At 38.2% G+C, this 14,574-nt stretch overlaps 1 pseudogene; it reads left to right on the top strand.

The window, feature by feature from the left end:
* Nucleotides 1–456: 456 nt before the first annotated feature.
* Nucleotides 457–1,647, top strand: LOC111187828 (large ribosomal subunit protein mL40 pseudogene; annotated as a pseudogene).
* The last annotated feature ends 12,927 nt before the right edge of the window (nucleotides 1,648–14,574 follow it).

Below are 14,574 nucleotides of genomic sequence, written 5' to 3' on the forward strand. Positions count from 1 at the left end.
TTATATTCTGAGGATTTTCCCCAGAGAAATTACAAATTATATTGAATTTTCTAGAACTTTCTTACGGGGCAGCATATCATACTCTAATTAAATGGTTTCCTGGAGGTAAGCACAGAGTATATGACCTGCTTCCAGGCTGTCTTCACGCTCAGCTCACCTCGAGTTTAGTGCCATGATAAACTTTCTTAAATGCCACATCTAATAATAATGTAACAGAGACAATATTTTGGAAATATTAAACCAATGAATGTTTCCATTCCTCCTCAATTATGATACCTTCCATTTCCCGATAAGATTAGGGGAATCTCTAGTCAGTGAAATTTATTCCTCATTTTCCCTGGCACAAACAAGAGACATTCTAAACTCTCTTTAAAGAAATGCTATGTCTGGATCTCTGTGTGGGGCACATGGGCCCTGACTGCAAAAGGGTGTGTGCCTGGAAGCAGCCTAAAGGCCATGGCCACTTTGGGAATTTGGTAGACATAGATTAGAGACACCTCCCAGAAAGCTTCATTGCTGACCTTCTGGGAACTTGTTCCCATGACAGCAGAACCTCTGTGAGAGAGGTAGTTAAATCTTTAAAAAGACCAAGCAGCAAAGGAACATTTGAAAAAGAGGAAAGCCTAGCCAGGAGCTAATTCCCTTTGAGGATTTTATTAGCCCTGTGAGTTCTTGGATAAAGCAAAACAGCAGCCTCAGGTGGAACTCCTCTTGGAAGAGATGAGATGAGAGCTCAGCTTCTGAAGAAGTATTCCCTGTATAAGCAGTGAGAGCATAAGATGGAGAGGGATGTCATCAGGTCCATGTTTGGCCCCAGCAGGAAGCTCTGCAGGAGTTGCAACTTGCATCCCAGGGAGCTACATGCAGATGCCATCAAATGGGACCCCAGTCTATTCCCCTTTGAGAGGGAAGGGCCAGATCACATGGTGCCAGAAGGCCAGTACCACAACATCATCAAGGTGTACACACCAGTGGAGTTCAAGAGAGAGCTACAGGCAGCTGTCCTCAGAACACACTGCTCTTGAGAGTCAGAATGACCAGGTTTTAAGCTGGCTTTTCATAGAATCATGCATGTTGTTAATAAATATAAGTGGAAGGAAGGGAGGGAGGGAGGAAGGAAGGGAGGGGAGGAGGAAGGGAGGGAGGGAGAGGGAGGAATGCTATGTCCAACATGGTGTGCCCATGCAGTGGGTTAAAAATGGTTCAGAGAAGTATCTGAGTAGAGAAGACTTGAAATAGCCTCCCACAAATCTCCCACAGTTGTAGTGGTATGCGACAGAGAACAGAAAGGTCTCTGGATTCCCTAAGCCCTTTGGAAAGTGAGTGAAACACAGCTGAAATTTAAGTAGTAAATTCAATTGCTTAAAGTCACCAAGTTACTAATCTAAGTAAAGACATGTTTACCTCCAGAAACAGTTTTATCCCTCTCCTTCTCAAAATCTTACAGTGGCTTCCAAACATCTATTTTAAAAAACTGAAATTCTCTCATCTAGCATTCACTTGTCCCAAGAGTTCCAAGCCTATCCCTCTTCACTCCACAATATAACACAAGCATTTCTAGTTGATACAATTAATTGTTGATACTTCTCGGTTCAGTGTCCTTGCACCTGCCAGCCTCCTTTTGATTACATCATATCCATTGCTAGTTTCAAAACCTAAAGAAATTCCAATAAAAATTAATTTAAAAAAACAAAGAAAAAAATCTTACAACAAAATTAATATTTTGAATATTAAAAGATCATTTTAATCATATTGCTAACCTCAAAAGATAGGAGAAGTTGAAACACTGCTGGAAAGTGTTGAGTAAGGGGGAAGAAAAATAAAACAATCCAAGCATACATTACATAGTCTCTTCATTGAAATGCTATTGGATTAAAAAAAGCCAACAAAAGAAAAAACCTAATGAAATTATCTAAATTGTCCCTTAATAAACTATAACTTACCTTTCTGGTATACAATTGGGCAATCTATATAAAAGCCTTAAAAAGATAATAACCTCTGTCCAGTGATTCAATATTTCCAAGTAAATATAATCAAAGATACAGGATTTATGCATAAAGGTATTCATCAGAACATAATTCATAACAGTAAACTACTGGCAACAATCTAAATGAATGTGTAGTTCTGAGTCAGGAAAAGAGTGAAAATAAGAATCTCAACAGGTGATGATTAAAAATCATTCTAGTACATTCTTATAGTTAAATATTATACGATTAAAACATTTAATCACATAGGACATAATGTTAAATGGAAAAAGTATACTATGTATTCATAGAAAGATTCCAATTTTGAGTATATATGAAAATTGTATTTTATTATTGGGCTAACCATGCAGGCCTGGAAGGCCTGTACTTGCCCAGCTTCAAGACCGAAGAAAGAGTCCAGAGTCGGCAACAGAGACATAAGGGTTTAATGGATGGGGAGTTACACATCTGAAGCAAGGTCCTGGAGCAACACCCCACTGTGCGTGGCACATGGCTGGCAGGACATGACGGCAGTCTTCGCTCACAGGGGCAGGGGGAGGTTACAAGTTACGGGGGAGTTGACTTCAGGTTGGCTCATCAGTTACCAGGGAAACCAGCAGAGGGGCATGCCCCTTTAAGCAGAGTGGAGAGTTCTGATCTAAAGCTAGAACAATCATTAGTTGGGGCCTGGGGCAAGTATGTAGGAAGGTCAGTCATGCGAGTAGGGTGTAGGTGAGGCAGGGATTGGTTGAGCAGGGGATGTACAGAGAACAAGAGAACAGCCATCCTGGGTGGCCTGACCATACATTTATGTACATGAATTAATATGAGAAAATGCACAAAAAGGTTAACTTATTTGTTCATGCCTTCAGTGTCCATTCATTTAAAACACACATACACGTGTATTTACTATATAACTTCTCTAAACAAAATAAGCATGGTCTTCACCTTATGGAGCTGGTGGTCTAGTAAGGAATATACATTTATATGTAATTACAACAAAATTTATGTATATATTCATTTCTTGTTTGTTTCTTTCTTATCTGTCTCCATTACAATTGCCAACTCAATGACGATAGAGATCCTGTCTATCATGTTTGTCACTGTATTCCCAGCATCCACAGAGTCCAGAATCATAAATATTACATGAATGTAGAGGAAGCCCAGAGATTAAATAGGAGCATATCAGCAGAGGACCTAATGTAGGAGGTGTGAAAACTTTTTTGAGGGCAAGTGCCATTTAAAATAAGGCCCTGAAGGATGAGCAAGAATTAGCCAGATGAAGAGGGTTGGGAAGAATGTTCCAGGTAGAAAATAGCTACAGGTAAAAGAGAAAGTGTTAGCTGAATTCACTGAAGCAAACAATGTTTATTTCAGGGTGTTAACAGGCAATTTCTTTTTCAAATTTTCTTCAATGAACATGTATTTTTGTGGTAATCAGAGAAACAATATTCTGAATAAAACAGTTTTAAAATCTCTGATTTTTTGGAGATCACCCTGACTCTAAATGTTTATTTTCTTACTTTGAATTGTCTTTGCACTTGACATACAAACTGAACAGATTATTGTAAATTCAATGTTCTACTCTAGAAATATCTTGTATTTCCTTAGAGTTCAAGGCCTTTCAGGTCAATTATAATTTTTTCCTTTCTTTTATTTTGTATCTTCCATAGCACTGGTGCTGTGCCGTGTACCCAATATGTATTTAAAAGCTGGTTAAATAATTTATATATATGGATATAAACAGTAATCAAACCCATAAAACCTATAATTCTGATCTTATTATTTGATGGCTAGTTATTGTTCCAATAACTTTGCAGAACTAGTCCCAGAGGAATCAAAGAGAATTATTAAAATTCCTTTTAGATACATCTTTGCTGAAGAAATTATCTCACTTGATATAAATACTTTATACTTGAATTGGAACAAAAACTAATGCCATTTATTGTCCTAAAATCTCAGAAACAGATGTTTTGATTTCTTTCCAGGATAAAGGGGAGAGAAAATATATTCTTATGGTCAAAGTAACCATGACTACAGTTTTCAGACACATAACAAGTGTTATTTTCATACACTCTGTGTTGGTTAAAATAATAATCTATTCTTATAAACAAAATCTGTTTTTGGTGAACCTTCCTTTCATACTGCAGCACAACATTTAAAATTATTCATCAATCCAACAACAAGTAGCTTCTAGGAGTAGTTATTTTTCCCACAGTGTGGAAAATTCTTAAGGGAATAGAAGTGCCCTACCCCAAAACATTTAGAATTGCTACTTTGGTCCCTTTTAACATTGTTCTTTCCATTCTCAAGGGTGAGGAATACTTCTCAGCTTCACCATTCAAGGCCCAGATCTAAAGGGTGGCACAAATGTGATGGTGGTTGTCAGGGAGAAGGAGGCACGATGCAGTCCTAGTCAAAGCCAGTGAGTCTTGCTCGCCCACACAACTGGAATATAGACCCTCATATCTATGATGACATTTCATAAATAGAGCAAATTATGTGTACAACTATTTAAAATAACACTCAAATGGACTGAAAAATGGGTTCACATTTCCAAAGAACCTGTGTGAATAAGGAGAGCACAATATTATACTTTAAGACTCTCCTCTGTTCTTAGTAATATCATGGTGGCTTTATTATTATGAGAAAGTTTTTTCCTTTTTGAGAGGTTTCAGCTCTGTTCATTTTAACAAAACTGTATGATCAGAACCATTTTGGTGAATTATCTAAATCAAGGAAACAATCTACATAATGACAACTAGAAACATGTGAATATGATATCTAAAGTATTAACACTTCGAAGTGAATGGTCCTGTCATGACAAAGCACCAAGTGGAAGGAGCCTGACCATTAATTCACTACTGGGTGGTGAGGGAATTTCATTCTGTTATTTACCCCAGAACTCGAAGAAGGTATCTGACCTAACATCTGAAGAAAGATTGGAAATGGAAAAAAAGTGAAAAGAATTTTATTTTTCTTTTTATCCTTGGCCAGAAATTAGAGAGGAGATTTTGTAATACAGGCTATCAAAAGGTTGAACCACAGAAGAAGACATGGAGGGGGACAGGAAGAAGAGAAGAAAAAAAGAAGAGGAAAATTAAGATGATGATGAAGAAGAAAAGGGAGGTAGACTATGAAAGTCCTCATCAAGTGAAGTGGCATTACAGTTATCAAAGAAAATATTAACCTTGGTTGTCAGAGACCAAATATAGATAACTGAACCCAGAATTTTGCAATTAGAATTTCAGTGTCTTATTGAAAAATGTTTGAAATTCAGACACCCAATAAGATAATTTATGAAGAATACCTAAAATCATCTCATTAGTGAAATGGTTAGGCATCAAAAAGGAACAGATGTTCTCTGCAATAAATACCACACTATAGCAAATAAAATATTTAAGAATTCTTCTCATGCAAATACTAGCATATTAATAAAAGAAAACACTAATTGACTTCAACAAATGATCCTTAGTTAAAGCAATTCAAGCGATCAAGAAGTAATTATAAAACATGAATTGCTAAACTAGTAGGAGACAACATTTACACTTAGTTTCATTTGTTAAATGAGGCAAAATGCACATCTTGCTTCAAAGAATATTTCAAGAAATTTATCAGTAGGATTAGGATGTGACAATAGCATTTAAATTCCATAGAAATTTATCAGTAGGATTAGGATGTGACAATAGCATTTAAATTCCATAGAAATTTATTATAAGGAAACTGCCTACCCTGACATTTCCCCACAATTAAAGAAAAGTGTTTTCATTCATAATGACTAACCTTTCCTTAGTCCTTTCTGGTTTACAAAATGCTTATATACACATCACCATTTATGCTAACAACCAGGCTGCATGATGAGTGTTATTCATCTCCGTCTTCACAGAAAGGCAGCACAGCACACAGGCTTTGATGGTAAAGTCCATGCTCTGTCACTGAGTAGTTTGTGACTTTGGGCAAGTTATTTAAACTCTCTGAATCTCATTTTCCCCATGTGTAAATTAGGGGCATTTATCTGCCTCATAGGGTTGTTATAAAGATTAAATGAATCACTTCAACTGTGAAGTGCTTAGAACAAGTGGCACACAACGAACGATGAAGTTAGCTATGATTACTACAGATAAAGCTGAGGTTAAGAGAACTGGCTTAATGTTACATAGTTAATAAATAGAAGAGTCGGGATTCAAATTCTAATCTTTTGCATAAAGTCTGATAAATTTAAACAAGCTTTAAAACTCAATCCAAACAAGGTAAAGCAATATGTTATTCCTGAAAGAGCATATAGATTTTGGTGCAAACTAGGGCTCAAATAAGAGCTCTACCACTTGGGGAAGTCACATAACAACAATTAGCCTCAGATTTACTCAACTGTGAAATAGACATTAATACGTAACTCATATGGTCATACGAGAATTAAATGAGACAACAACTACATGAGATCCAAACGGAAGGACTTCATAAGCTGAAACTTGATTCTTGACAATATTTGGCTTTGTTGGAAATATTTTAAGTTAAGAGGTCCCAAACTGTTGTGTTACAGTTGCCAGCACAACACAGGACATACAGTTAGAAGGACCTTAACAAGTTTGTTCCCTATTGCAATAGGTATGACTATGTTGAAGAACTCTAATGAGCATCTGCTCTGGTATCATCAGCAAATTATGTGATAAATAGTATAATTGCTGGTGTATTTTATATTCTTTTCCTAGCAAAAAGTAAAAATTAATGAGATGAATATCTCGTTTTAAATACTGAAATACAGACTTCCCTGGTGGCACAGTGGTTAAGAATCCACCTGCGAATGCAGGGGACACAGGTTTGAGCCCTGATCCAGGAAGATCCCACATGCCGCGGAGCAACTAAGCCCATGTGCCACAACTACTGAGCCTGCGCTCTAGAGCCTGTGAGCCACAACTATCAAGCCCAAGTGCCACAACTACTGACGTCCACATGCCTGGAGCCCATGCTCTGCAACAAGAGAAGCCACTGCTATGAGAAGCCCATGTACCACAAGGAAGAGTAGCCCTTGCTCACCACAACTAGAGAAAGCCCGCACGCAGCAACGAAGACCCAACGCAGCCAAAAATAAATAAATAAATACTGAAATATGCAAAATGTATTTTTTAGAAAATGAGAAAGTCTATCAATAGTATCATGTATCAAGTGGTTTTAGAAAATACAAAACTAAGGATGTTCAATTTAACAAACTAGCATTGCCACAGCCTAGCTAAGCATTCCGAGATCATTCCTTTAACTGTATGATCCCACACATTAACTCATATCAAAGGAAAAGGTTTCAAGTAAATCTACCTGGATTTAAAAATGTCCCCATATGACACCTTTTAACAACTTAAAATTAAAACAATTTAAGATAAAACACACATGCTTTGCACAAAATACATGGCATACATCTTTTTTGTGTTGTTGAAAGTCATAGAATCCTTCCATTCTAAAACTGAATTAACTGTAGAGAATTTACTCATCAACTTTCTAAATTACTTAAATTTTTCCAAGTGTCTACAGTCAACACAGTTTGACTCTTTGGCAAATGTTTGACATCAGTTTAAATAGATGCATGGCATCTCTGAAATATGAGTTGCTGGGCTCCAGGTTTAGCTATGAAATGATTTTAAAGCCAAAAACTTCCTTGCCAAAACAAATCACTTAATCAACTCCTGGATATGAATAAACATGTATGTTGTTATTTTCAATATATGTAGGTGTATTGGCTGCCTAGCACTACCATAACAAAGTACCACAGCTTAGTAAAATCAGCAAAAAATTGAAAAAAAACAACAGAAATTTATTCTCTCACAGTTCTGGAGATTAGAAGTCTGACGTCAAGATGTCAGCAGGATCATGCTTCCTTTAAAAGCTTTAGAGAAAAGTTCTTCCTTGCTTCTTCCTTCTCATGATACCAGCAATCCCCGTTATTCCTTGGCTTACACCTGCATTACCCCAATCTCTGCCTCCATCATCACATGGCCCTTTTTCATCTGTGTATCTCTCTGTGTTCTCGCCTCTTATTATAAAGACACAAGTCTTATTGGATTTAAGATCCATCCTACTCCAGCATGACCTTGTATTCACTAATTATTATCTGCAAAGAGCATATTTCCAAATAAGTCACATTCTGAAGGTTCAGGAGACACAAATTTTCAGGAGGGGGACACTATTCATCCCAGTACAGTAGCTTTAATATTTATTTCATGTAATTTTAATCCCTAAAATATGATTTACCTGTAAAATTCTGTGATTCCATAATTGTGAGACCAAAAAATGAACCTATATCTAGCCCAAAAATGTACATTAGATTTTTTCTCAAGATTACCAATTTTCTCGTGGATATTTATTACCAAATCAGTTATTACTATATATAAAAATACCTCTACCTCCTCATGCTTTTGGACTTTACCCATGTAGATCTTTAATTTAGCTAGATTACTTTGACCTAGGACAGAACAAAAAAAAAAGAGAAGTAAGGAAGCATCTATGTTGTTGGGATTAGAGTGGGAGACAAGGAAGGAGACCAAGAGAGGCCACTGATGAGCAAAGAACAGAATCATTCCTCTTGGACAGATTCCCAGGAGTAGAATTGCTGGGTCATATGATAAAATTATGTTTAACTGCTTAAGAAACCACAAAACTATTTCACCAAAGTAAGTGTGCAATGTTAAATTCCTATCAATAGTGCATAAGGGCTTGTTTCTCCACATCCTTGCCAACAATTAGTATTATCTGTCTTTTTTATTGCATTCGCCTAATGACTAACAATGTGCCAGGCAGTCTGCTAGGTAGTAGGTATATGTCAGATAGTAGCTAGGTAGTAGGTTATATGAGTAACACATAATCACTGCAAAGTATTTAATGTTATAGAGAAAGAGAGAGAGATAAAAAGATAATTACACCATAGTATATTACATGAACACACACCATTACATCATATCTTTTACTAAATAGTTTTAGGAAATTTGAACATACTCCCTTAGGAATGAAGAGTTTTGTGAAGACTCAACTAAACAAATCCCGAGATTATATTCAAGTCATTGGCCTGTCAAGTATTTCTTCTACATACTTCTCTTTTTTTTTTTCGGTACGCGGGCCTCTCACTGCTGTGGCCTCTCCCGTTGCGGAGCACAGGCTCCGGATGCGTAGGCCCAGCGGCCATGGCCCACGGGCCCAGCCGCTCCGCGACACATGGGATCCTCCCGGACCAGGGCACAAACCCGCGTCCCCTGCATCAGCAGGCAGACTCTCAACCACTGCACCACCAGGGAAGCCCTCTTCTACATACTTCTGATCTTTAATGCAATCATGTAAGACATTCTCTCTACTTCATTTTTTTTGAAAGGCATTTACAATAGTATGGAGTACAAAGTAACTCTGCATTTAAGCTTCCTCAGGGAAAAATGTCCATTATTATTTTAAGAGAATTTCCACAAAGATGATTTCAACAATAATAGATTTTTCTGATGAATGATACCAATCATTTTTGATAGACTTTTAAAAATGTCAAATGGGTCCTATAAAGTGGACACTGAGGCAGATGATAGCATCTCCAGCAATCAGCAATCCTGAATACTCCTGTTAAACAAAACTGAATAGTTCTGTACTTCTTGGCTTCTATGATTGCAAAGCCATACAAATGAGCTGCACACATGAATAAGTTTTCTTTAGCTAAATGTTAAATTGCTTTTTCTTTTTTTTTTTTTGCCGTATGTGGGCCTCTCATTGCTGTGGCCTCTCCCGTTGCGAAGCACAGGCTCCGGACACGCAGGCTCAGCGGCCATGGCTCACAGGCCTAGCCGCTCCGCGGCATATGGGATCTTCCCGGACCGGGGCACGAACCCGCGTCCCCTGCATCGGCAGGCGGACTCTCAACCACTGTGCCACCAGGGAAGCCCTGCTTTGTCTTTTAAGTTCCTCAGCCAGCCTACCTCTGAACTCAGTATAAAGTAAAATAGGGGCAAGGAAATGTGGATCTCTTGAATTATGTACAAAGTTGGTTTTTAAAGGCCCTACCAAGAGGTAGGGAATTACAATCTGAGTCTTAAAGCCATAAGAACTCCATTATAGAGATGAGAGCTAATATGCTGTCAAATTCTACAGATAAAAATATAATGTCACATTTTTGGAGGATGAAGGAAAACCAGATTAGGCATTTTGAGAGTTCCAGGTAAGAGAATAATGATTTAATAGTAAGCCCTATGGTAAAAGATACATTTTATTTATTTATCCATTAAATACTAATCAAACTACTAGCCAGGCACTTGGCATAAAAATAATTCTCCGTTCCTTCAAAGAGCTCATACTCCAGTTAAGAGACAATAATGAAAACAATTAAAATACAGTTCTCTATGGGCAGCTAACATTTATTGAGCACATACTATTTACCAGATATCATATTTACATAGATTATCTCATTCAATCCTCATAACAAACGTACAAGGTTGGTACCATTATTCCCATTTCATAAAAAAAGCTTAGAGACATAACCTGCACAAAGTTACTCAAACCATCTCTAACTGAATCAAGTGGCCAGTATCCCTAACCATTGAGGTAGTTATACTATCTCTTATACTCCTGCAATAAATGTAGGAATATTAAAAAGCAACAACAAAACAAACAAACAAACAGCAGGCACAATGGGAAAGAGTGCTGACTTACCAGAGAGAGTTGGAAAGACTTCACAGAGTATGCACTAAAAATAAACAGGAATTTTTCAAACAAAGAGACAGAGAAGAGGCATTCCAGGTTGAGGGTAAATAATGTATTAGAGCAGTAAGAATTCATGGAAATAACAGGAATAGAAGTTGTGTAACAGGGAAGAACAAAGCTGACTCCATACTGAATGTATTCCTTTAGCTCTAACCCTTGTGCTCCGTTGCCTGTGCTTAGTCATGCTGGCTCTGAACCTTAGTAAAAAATGTTGCCTGGAGCCTGAAATATACAAGATAGCCCATTCTCAAGGCTGTGACCTTTAAAGGTATAACACTTTTCCACTCATATAGAGATAAAAAGTTGCAGAACAGAGAATAACATTTGTCCTGTTGGAGGTTTATAGGAACATTGTGACCAGACCTAGGTGGACAGCTGCAAAGGATCCCAGCACCTGAGAAGTTTGCAACAACCAGCCATACCCTCTCCCCTTTTAGTATAAAAGCAGCGAGAATTCTAACTCAGGTAAGATGGTTCTCTGGGACACTAGTTCACCACCTTCTCTGTCTACAGGCTTTCCGAATAAAGTCACTATTCCTTACCCCAACAACTCATCTCTGGATTTATTGGCCTGTTGTGCCTCAAGCAATATAAGGCTGGACTCAGTAACAGTTGTGTTAGTTTCCTATGGCTGTTGTAACAAACAATACCAAACGCTTTGTGGCTTAAGGAACAGAAATGTATTCTCTTACAGTTTTGGAGGCCCACAAAACTGAAATCATTATCACTGGGCAAAAATCAAGGTGTAGGCAGGGCCATACTCTGGGGGTGAATTCGTCCCTTGCCTCTTCCAGCTTCTGGTCACTGCCAGCATTCCTTGGCTTGTGGCCATATCACTCCAATTTTCAAAGCCAGCATCTTGAAATTTCTCTGTATCTGTAAAATCTCCCTCTGTCTCCCTCTTATAAGAGTATATGTGGGGCTTCCCTGGTGGCGCAGTGGTTGAGAGTCCACCTGCCGATGCAGGGGACGTGGGTTCGTGCCCCAGTCCGGGAAGATCCCGCATGCCGCGGAGCGGCTGGGCCCGTGAGCCATGGCCACTGAGCCTGCACGTCCGGAGCCTGTGCTCCACAACGGGAGAGGCCACAACGGTGGGAGGCCCATGTACCGCAAAAAAAAAAAAGAGTATATGTGATTGCATTTAGGGCCCACCCAGATAATCCAGGATAACCTTCCTATCTCAAGATCCTTAATTTAATTACATCTACAAAGACTCCTTTTTCCAAATAAGGTAACATTTACAGGTTCGAAGAATTGGGACCCAATGTCTTTGGGGGTCATTTTTCAGCCTACCAGAACAGAGATAAGAGTCACCCAGGCTCGTGGAGGTGGAGGAGGCATGGGAATCATGCAGGGTGTGAGAGGTGTGGCAGATGGGAGAAGTAAGATAGCAGAAAGTAGAAGAGGCTAGAAAGTTGAGCAGGAACCAGATGATAATGACTACATTGGCTACAGAGAAGTTTATCTCATAGGTGATGGGTACAGTTGAAGTGTTCTGATTTGCAGCATGACACTGTGATATTTGCATATTAGAGAAAGATGCTTACAGAGTTTATATTTTGAATATTAAAATATTAAATATTAAATAAAATATAAATATTTTGAAAAGAAATTAGTAGAAGGCCTGAGATTTTAAGACTCTTTTTTTAATTATTCAGGGAGAAAAGGAAGAGATGGATAAGATATGAATATGGTTATTACTGACTGACTATAGAGAAAGAGATGGGGCAGTTTAGGATAAATCCTAAATTTCCAGTTTGGGCAAGTGGGTAGACAGCGGGAGCAAGTGAGGGTAGGGAATACTGGAGGAGGTACAGAGGGGCAGGATGAGTTTGGCTTTGGACCTGCTGATTTAGAAGTGTCTGTGTGACATCCAAATTAAGATGCTGGTAGATAACTGGATACGTAAGTCTGGAGAACAAGAGAAAGATTTAGAAATTTAGATGTGTACATCTAAATTTGGAATTTTAGATTTAGGAATCACTGGCTATGATTATGGCGGAAACTTTCAAATGGTCAACAACTTGATGTTAGTAGAAACTACTTTTTTGCTGGTACCAATGTGTTTCAAGGCAATTCCTCCATAATTTTTACGCTTTCATGAATGCTTCAACTTGGTCATTGTTGAGTTTTAGCCACCTAGATTGTACCTAATTAGCTAACTTTCTTTAGACACTGCCTGCACCATTTTGGAAAATTAACTTACTAAAGTCTACTTCAGAGAAAACAGATCGTTTGTTTTTCTATTTATGTCTGGGCATAAGTAATTAGGGTCCTAGTGCTAGGAACCTCATAAATGCTGAACAGACCTGCCAATCCTAAAAGGCTTTGGAAAAGAAAAGTTATTACTTATATGAATCCTCTAGAGAACCAATGATGAAAATTTACCCTAGCCCAGTGGTGCTTAAAACTTTTCCATCCCATGACTGCCCAAGCCCTACATCATTTCTCCTACAAAACCAAATCACATAACTGTAGTATTTTGTACTGGTGGGAAGGGAAGAAAGAAATTATCATCTTTATGAGAGCACAGGGTGTGCTCAATAAATTTTGTTGAAAAGGGAGCACCGGGCAGAGACTGAGAACAAAAAAGCTACAGGAAGATTCTGGATTCTGAGGATTTAACAAGCAGGTGCTTCTGTGGTCGTCAAATCACTATTCATAGATGTGTTGTTCTGGGCCAGAGATACCTGCTCTGAGAAACAATGCCTCAGACATTAGCTTCAGGAGACATCAGTCACTCATGCTAGGACACAAAGTTAGCTCAGGAGGGATTTCAAAACTTAAGTGGGTCAAAATTGCTTCTAAGCAGGTCTAAGTTAATCTAAACTAAAGCTTGAGAAAATCAAAGGAATTCTAAGGTCCTCTGAATTCCCTACCTACATCTCCAGCCCTATTTATATCACTTCTGTTTTGCTTTTTTTTTTTCTTTTTTTGCGGTACGTGGGCCTCTCACTGCCATGGCCTCTCCCGCTGCGGCGCACAGGCTCCGGACGCGCAGGCTCAGCGGCCATGGCTCACTGGCCCAGCTGCTCCGTGGCATGTGGGATCCTCCCGGACCGGGGCATGAACCCGTGTCCCCTGCATCGGCAGGCGGACTCTCAACCACTGTGCCACCAGGGAAGCCCCATATCACCTCTTTTTTTCATGTATAAAATCCTTTGTCTCAGTGTAAATGATTTGTGAATTGCTTCCTGTAAGACATAAGAATTCCTGCCTATTTTCTAGCATCACTCCTTTTACCCTGCAATGTCTTCCCTTCTCTCTGCTTTCAAATGTCAGTCTTCAGCTTGAATTCTACTTAATTCATGGATATTTGCTGCGACCATACCAACTATCGGTCAAAATGTGTCTTCATTATTTCTGCCATAATTGTAAAATTTGGAACTCAGCAAATGCTGTCCTGCATTTCTTTTATGTATCTGTTCTATGCCCCTAACCAGATTAAAAGCCCCTTTGGATGGAGTCAGCAAATATATTTTATTGTGGTACCACTGTCCAGTAGGGCTCAATAGATGGGGATGATAAAGATCATCCGAAAGTAGATTCTAAAACATATTTCAGTCTTTTATTCTAGCCTATGAAAATGGTTTTTAATTTTTTACCAAATTTTTAATTCTGTGTAAACTTTTCCAATTAAAATTTCTACCTCTTTCTTACCAATACAGTTTTATTTTCATAAATGAGATCCCCTTGCTATATTTCCTTTAATAACTCTATTCCATCTCTCAAATTTTAAACACTGCCTGAGAAAAAGACAATTTTACATAATAAGATTGTATCTTTAGCTTAATGTTTACAGTATCTCATTATATTAATGCATTTAGTAAAAGCAGAAAAAGTAACTAAGAAATTGCCTTTTGTGGTATTTTACAAATACAATTTGCTTCAC

Source organism: Delphinapterus leucas, chromosome 11 (assembly GCF_059928025.1).
Source record: "Delphinapterus leucas isolate spDelLeu-1000000601 "Yukka" chromosome 11, BTC_Dleu_Yukka2, whole genome shotgun sequence".
Taxonomy (NCBI): Eukaryota; Metazoa; Chordata; class Mammalia; order Artiodactyla; family Monodontidae; genus Delphinapterus; species Delphinapterus leucas.